This window comes from Amphimedon queenslandica, unplaced genomic scaffold, assembly GCF_000090795.2.
Source record: "Amphimedon queenslandica unplaced genomic scaffold, v1.1 AMPQUscaffold_13318, whole genome shotgun sequence".
In the NCBI taxonomy this organism is placed as follows: domain Eukaryota; kingdom Metazoa; phylum Porifera; class Demospongiae; order Haplosclerida; family Niphatidae; genus Amphimedon; species Amphimedon queenslandica.
The window spans coordinates 119,913-127,287 of record NW_003546446.1 but is presented as its reverse complement, the minus strand read 5'-3'; the positions used below and the strand labels follow the sequence as shown (position 1 = coordinate 127,287).

The following is a 7,375-nucleotide window of genomic DNA, read 5'->3' as shown; positions in this document are numbered from 1 at the left end:
CGATAGACAAGCAAACTTTTAAATTAAGCTTATTCTCAAGACTACACTTTACAGTAATACTACCCCATACACTTCACTAGCTGATAACCAGATAACATGCAATGGGCTTTATATTTCTATTTATCTATTAAGGACTTACCTAGACGAAACACTCTTCTAGCCATAGCCATTGTTTACGGTAGCGCGACCACAGTCTACGCCCATAATATCGTATGTGGTCTAATTAACGCGCATCCAACGGTTCATAGCTTGTTTCAGCATGTCAGTACATGTAAGTAATTCAGTCGGGCAGCCAAGCAACCGGAAGTCCATATAAATTGTGTATAAACCTATTTCTCGTTCATTGAGCAACTGCGTGGGTGGTAGCGTACATAGATACATGAAAACTTGGACAGAATCAGAGAACTATCACAGCAATGGACTTGCCACAATGAGAGATAAAGTGCTTGATCAATAGAGCACATCATTTATGAAAATAGCAAAGCTATGCTGTTTTATGGGGAACTTACAGCTAATTTTGAACACAATAATTCTATTCCTTAGAAAAATTTTCCCTCACAAGGAATACTTGTAAGACAACAATTACCTTGTAAAGACACCTTTTAAGTACCACATACCAAAATTTCATGATTGCACTCCAAAGAATACTGAAGTTACAATTTTTTTATTGTTAAGTATAATTAAATTAATTAAAATTTATTATAAAAATTGTAATAAATCATGATATCTTTATCCAGGAAGAAAATAATTGGGATCAAAGTCTATATCCTAACAATAACCTTGATCTATAATGCCAAAATAGCCAACCAGGTGCTTAACACAGTTCAAATGAGTACAAATATGAACGAAAATTGCGGCTCTCATGAAATCTCAAGATATCTTCCAAATACAGATATAAAGAAAGTTGAAAACCACTGCAGTAGCTACAATTTACATATATATCAAGAATTACAAGCTATACTCATGGATACAACAATGCTAAACACACACAAACACATAGCTAGGCTACTTGCTGGGACCTTTAATACCTTAGAAAAATTTTCCCTTTTCTCCTAGAGCAATGAAACTTTTGCAGAATAACAGACATATATAATACTAATAAGCTACCTTGTAAGTGTGATTGCATTCACTCTATTTTACAAGTTATAGAATTTAGTATGATTTTTGTGTCAGCCATTTTAAATCCTTACAGTGGAAACAAGCACCTGAAACACGAACAGTTCTTGATTATAAATGTAGAAGATCAGTTAGCTACATCTTTATCCAATGCTAAAGGTGCAGAGAACAGCAAAGTAACTGTAGACTTCTTAGTTTTGACATAAACAATCAAAATAGGCAAGTGGCACTACCACACTAAAAGTCAGCCATTTTGAGAAAAACGTCACTTCCGGTCAGAAATAAGAAATCAGGCTTGGCTGCCCGACTGAATTATTGCATTGTACATTTCACATTATCTCTATCTCCTTCCTTCTCACTCTAGACCCTTCGGCCATTGCCGGCCAGAAGAAGGACAAGTCTGTTGTTCTTAGCTAGCTCTCCACTGGAAGGGGCGAGACTACATATTATATAAGAGTTGCGATCTATGGTGGTGTCTATGGTAATATCTTAACATCTATGGTACATGTACATCACACACGACATGTACGTCATAGCACAGATGCCATGATCATACCAGAACATACATTGTAGCATTGATACTATAGACCTCTTTGGGTGAGAATGAAAAGAATGATATATGGCAAGGGGCGTGACTGAGCTTGAGTTGCTCTGAAATAATTTTCGTGGACGGCAACTTTGTATGGAGTATGAATGGGCTAACACAAAGAGCAAGCTCTATTAAAGAATATACTTCATATTGCACCAAATCCCTTTTAGTAGATGCTTAGCAGCGACCATTCTTTAACCAGCTTTTGTAGCTTGAAAAAGCTCGATGCCAACAATAAGAATCAGTTTTGATTTTCTTTATTCATCCTCCATTGAATTTTGCCATCCAAAATGGTGGCCAATTATTACCCATAGGTGGATACTGTAAAAACAGTAATGATATTCATAGGCCACCATCAATCTCACCTGAAGAGGTCTATACACATTCCAAAACTAATTCCTCACATTCGATGGTGTTCATGTCAGCTAACAGCTTGTACATTACTTCAGAGTAAAAGTCTGGATCCTTCTTTTAGGGAGTATGAGCAGGCTTGTCTTAAGGACCCTCGTACAAAGGGACTTCCCCTTTCCTCTTTCCTCCTTAAGCCAATCCAACGTGTCACCAAGTACCCTCTACTAATTGGAAAAGTAATTTTGTACACATGTACATGTACATGTATGTGTACATTGTACCTGTATACAGTATGTAGTTGTGAAAATTAAAGTACATGTATTTGACCATTAAAGTTGATACATCATAATAGTTATTCATGTACATGTACAGTATATGTCCTGTATGTAGTATACATGTATGTACATTTATCTCTCTCTCTTTCCCTATTAGATATTAGAGTATACTCCTAATACTGATCCAGACTATGAGTCATTATTGATGGCATTACAAGCATCAGAGACATTGTGTTCACAAGTTAATGATGGAGTGAGAGCTAAGGAAAACGCTGAATCACTTGAGTGGCTTTAATCTCATGTACACGTCACATTGAATGAGGTACAGACCTGTGCATACATGTACATGTACAGTACTGTAATGTGCATGTATTAGTCAGGTGGGGCCATGTACAAAGGCTATAGCCCATGCTTTTTTCCAAAAAATGGCTCCAAAATCACCCCAAATTTTTTATGGCATTTTCTGATACACATTGATGTCCTTATGCTGTGTAGAAAGTTTGAGCTGATTCAGACAAATATTTTTCAAGTTATGACCATTTTAAGAATTTGGCGAATTTTAAAAAAATACCCAAGGCTATAGCCCTATAGCCCATGGTTATTTCCAAAAAATTGGCTCTAAAGTCATCCCAAATTTTTATTACATTTTCTGATACATATGCTGTGTAGAAAGTTTTAGTCGATTCTGACTTTAAATTTTCAAGTTATGGCCATTTTAAGAAAATGCCAAAATTCTATAAATTACCCAGGCTTTTATAAAGCCCATATTTTCCAAAAAATGGCTCCGAAATCACACCAAATTTTTATTACATTTTCTGATACATATTGATGTCCTTATGCTGTGTAGAAAGTTTGAGTCAATTCTGACTTTAGTTTTTTGAGTTATGTATGGCCATTTTAAAAAACAGCTCATGGCTTTTTGCAAAAAATGGCTTCGAAATCACCCCAAATTTTTATTACATTTCCTGATACATATTGATGTCCTTATGTTATATGCACAATCTCTTTTTTCTTATAAAGGGATCCATTCTTTCAAGAAGTTATTGCCAAAGTCATCATCAGGTAGATCAGTTAGACTGTATGACCCAATTGGTCATGTGGCCAGTGACATTGCTTCTAATGTCAGACTATTGTGCTTTGATGAATTTCAAGTTAGTATTCAGTCAATATTTTGTATATCTTTGATCACTCTGTGATATTATGTTCTTCTCTGTCTCTCCTAATAATAATAATATTTATTCCTTAATTTCCTTTACATTCCTCCATTCCTTCCCTACATAATGTACATACAGTGTATGATGGCCTATCCTTCATCATTAGGTTACTGATATTACTGATGCTATGATACTGAAGAGTCTCTTCACATCATTATGTAAGTATAGGTTATACAAATAGGTTATACCGTATAGGGCATAATGTTTGCGGGACGTAAATTTCGCTGATTTCGTGGATAAAGAAAAATTCACAAAAATAAAATCCGCAAATATCAATTTAATACAGTATCCACATGGCACACGTGGTAGAATTCGCGAAATTAAAATCCACAAATTGGAATTTTAGTAGATTTCGCGAAATTTGCCTCCCGCGAACATTATGCCCTATACGGTAGGTTATGAAAGGCCATAGATACCGACACAGAGTTGTATAACTGACTTCTACCATGTACTAAAATAAACAACTAGTTTACTTAGCAACACTTAGCAACAGCATGGCATGCATGCATGCCTATTTTAAGCAAGAGGTTAATTTCCCAGGCAAACTTATTAACTTCCCGGGCAAACTTATTAACCTCCCAGACAAACTTATCAACCTCCTATTACCCGGGAAATTACTTATCAAACCTCCTAGTGGTAAATAAGTTATTTATGAACCTAAGATCAAACAATCTGATTGGTCAATGTACATGTACATGTACGGTGTACATTAAGTACATGTACTTAACCATTACATCTACATATACTTACATGTACTTAACGTGTACATGTACATGTACCATAATACATGTAGATGTACTATATACATTTACATGTAAGGTACATGAACATGTACATTATTAGTAATTAATAAATATTCATTTATATACAGAAGTTTTGCAATTGGATTCAATTGATTACAGGAAGAAGTTATTATTAGCTGAAGGAGTGTATTTAGTGTGAGTCAGTAACAATTAGTGAGTCAATGACTTCATTTCTTGTTGTTTCTCTTTCTTGTACTGTAACTGTATGTCTACTGTCCAGTCCTAATTCATCTATCAATAATTCTAAATTGTTCCAATTATTTACTGAACTGTGTCAAAGGAAAGGAAAAGGTTTGTAACACACACACTGTCAGGACACTGTACATCTAATTATTAACAATGTAATATAAGATTATTAATAAGTTAACCATATAAAGCATAAAAGTAATTCTTTACTCACTTTTCGATAGGTAGGAGTAGGACAAAGCTTTAAAATGTATCATTAAACCTTAGAATTAATCTTATGCCACTAACTGAGTCTGGCCCAGACCTTTTTTATTAATTCTCTTTCTTTTCTATTAGTTATTTCACGGGCCAAGTTAAAGTTTTTACTCGTAGACCAGTCGTGTGCTGACTTGGCATATTTTCACTTTGTTGAACTTTGTAACAGAGTAAGTTATCATAGTAATTATACTAGTAGCATAACATGTAGTTGTGGTTGTAATTGTTTTTCCATTTATAATTGGTCCCTGTAGTATACTACTTGTACATGTACATGTTTGGTAAGGTACATGTATTTTCATTAATTAGTTCCTCTAATAATAAATGACCCTTGTCAGGCATAGGTGTCTAGACAATTAAGTAATGTTAATTAATTAAATAATTAATGTCTAGACTAGTTAAATAATTAACTGTAGTTCCTGTATATACCGTATAGCTGGAAAATTTGGCGCAGAATTAAATTTGGCAGATTCGCAGTTTAAAATAAAACCACTAATATTATAGCTATCAATAATAACATACACTGTAGATATTATACACAAAACTGCGTATATATCTATGATAATAATTGCAATGATGGTTGGATTGGATTCCATCATGAGCACGTGATACTAAAAGATGGCTGTATTTTTTACTATTTCAGTCAAGACTTTGGGCAAAGAGCAGCTTCAAGAAGAACTGAGAGTGCTTAAAGAAAAGATAAAATAGTAAACTGCCAAATTAAGAGAATGCCAATATTATATTTAGGCATTATGATGCAAAACTGCCAAAGTTTCAGATGGCCAAATTTTTCAGCTATACGGTATATACTTTGTACAGTGACTTTATACTAGTACTATTTATTTGTGGTTTTACCAGTAACTACTAGTACACTACAACACACACACACTGTACCAATGGACTAATAGAGTAATAGGAATTAGGGAATTGAAGATTATTATTATTATTATTGTTATTATTATTAATAGGAGGATGCAGTGTCTTACAGTATATTTACTGTTGAGGAGGAGCTCTTTGCTTCAAGACTGTATGAGATGCAGAGTAATGAATATATAATGAAATAATAATTATTATTATTTAATGCATGTACATGTGCATGTAGCTTATATTTATTATATTTATTAATATTTTTAATTAAAAAAATTATGTACATGTAGCTTTTAAAAATACGGACCTGTTTGTGCTCATATATGACATGTACAATATATTGCAGCACTGTAGGCTGAATTTTAAAGTTTAAAATGCCCATAACAGAAATTAGTTTTGCAATATTGCACTTTAAATCATTGAATAATGTGTTTATTTTATACTAGAAATAGGAAGGAGTCATAATTTGAGTATGACTTATCATGCTGCTATGAGCATTTCAGTATTACTTGCTACTCCATATTGGTAGTTTATAGTTTTATTGTAAAAGTGGAAACATCATCAAAAAAAGAGAAAGGAATACATGTATGTACTTAATACTTAACTTTCTAATAATTAGTTTCTGAAACTATATAATTATAGCTAATAACAATAATAAATGTATGGTTAATTAAAACTGGCAGCATTAAAAGATTTAATACAATTCAACAACTGATTCGCGACTAGCACGGCGTCTAACATCAGTAGAACTTGGCACCATAGCTCTCCTTTGCTGATCAACAGTTAGATGTGATTCCATTACATCTAAAAGAGGTTCATCATCATCTTGTTTCTTGAATAATTTCTTAATTAGAGCATCATAACATTTCATATGTGATAACTGCAGGTAAAGATGATAAACAACAATCAAAATAAAACTAAAAATGAAAACAGATAAACAAGTATTGTACCAGATCAATACTTTACTCTCATCAGTAAAGGCTATAGATAAAGAAGCCATGATGCACAAGTTTAACAGGAACCAAAACTCTATGATATTGTTCAATTTCTTTCTGTACACACCACCAAAGATAAAACTAAGGGAGAGGATAATAGCTGCTACTGCCAATAGCAATACACGTGATTCATTCTTCAAAAAGGTGACAGTTAAAAGTACGGTATCCTAGCCACTAGCAGTAGACCAGGCCAGAACCGATACTCATCTTTCATTGGACCACTATAAGCATCAATAATAGGCTTGAAACGACTCCAGCTCTTAAACAGTTTAAAATGTGACAAATACTTCTCAAGTACTGGATGACATAAAAGGAACAGCGTGTATGGTATGACAAAGAAAACAGTCACCAATAGGGCAAATCCAAATAGCCCAGCATGCTTTCCTTTAGCATATTCAACATTAGGATCCTCATGCCATAAACTAACTGATCTTACTGACTCATTTGTACAGTGAAGAGTTACCTCACGCTTGTGTAGTACAATAACAATAGTACGTACTAGTTTAGTATATGAGAGAAAAGTAAGTAGGGATAGGACAGGGACAGCATGAGACCCCATCAGTCTTGATATCTTACCATATCTCCTACACAATTGTATAATGATAATGATAATGATCCACAGGTAGAGAGGGAAAGCAAACTGGAGCCATTGTTTAGCATAACTGTCCATATTATTGTAGAAACATATCTCAAACCCAAAGTCTAAGTTAATCCATGATATGAC

At 33.8% G+C, this 7,375-nt stretch overlaps 1 protein-coding gene across 3 annotated transcripts in view; it reads left to right on the top strand.

The window, feature by feature from the left end:
* The first annotated feature begins 1,090 nt into the window (after positions 1–1,090).
* LOC109580099 (intersectin-1-like) overlaps positions 1,091–7,375 on the top strand; it is a 15,699-nt gene continuing 9,414 nt past the window's right edge. Inside the window, exons 1-3 of one of the 3 annotated variants that reach the window (XM_019998470.1) lie at positions 1,091–1,597; positions 2,181–2,292; positions 2,489–2,653. The gene's annotated coding sequence lies outside the window, so the exon portion shown is untranslated. Of the gene's footprint in view, positions 2,293–2,488; positions 2,654–7,375 lie in introns of all 3 variants that reach the window. The other 2 variants (XM_019998469.1, XM_019998468.1) reach the window with 2 other exon arrangements.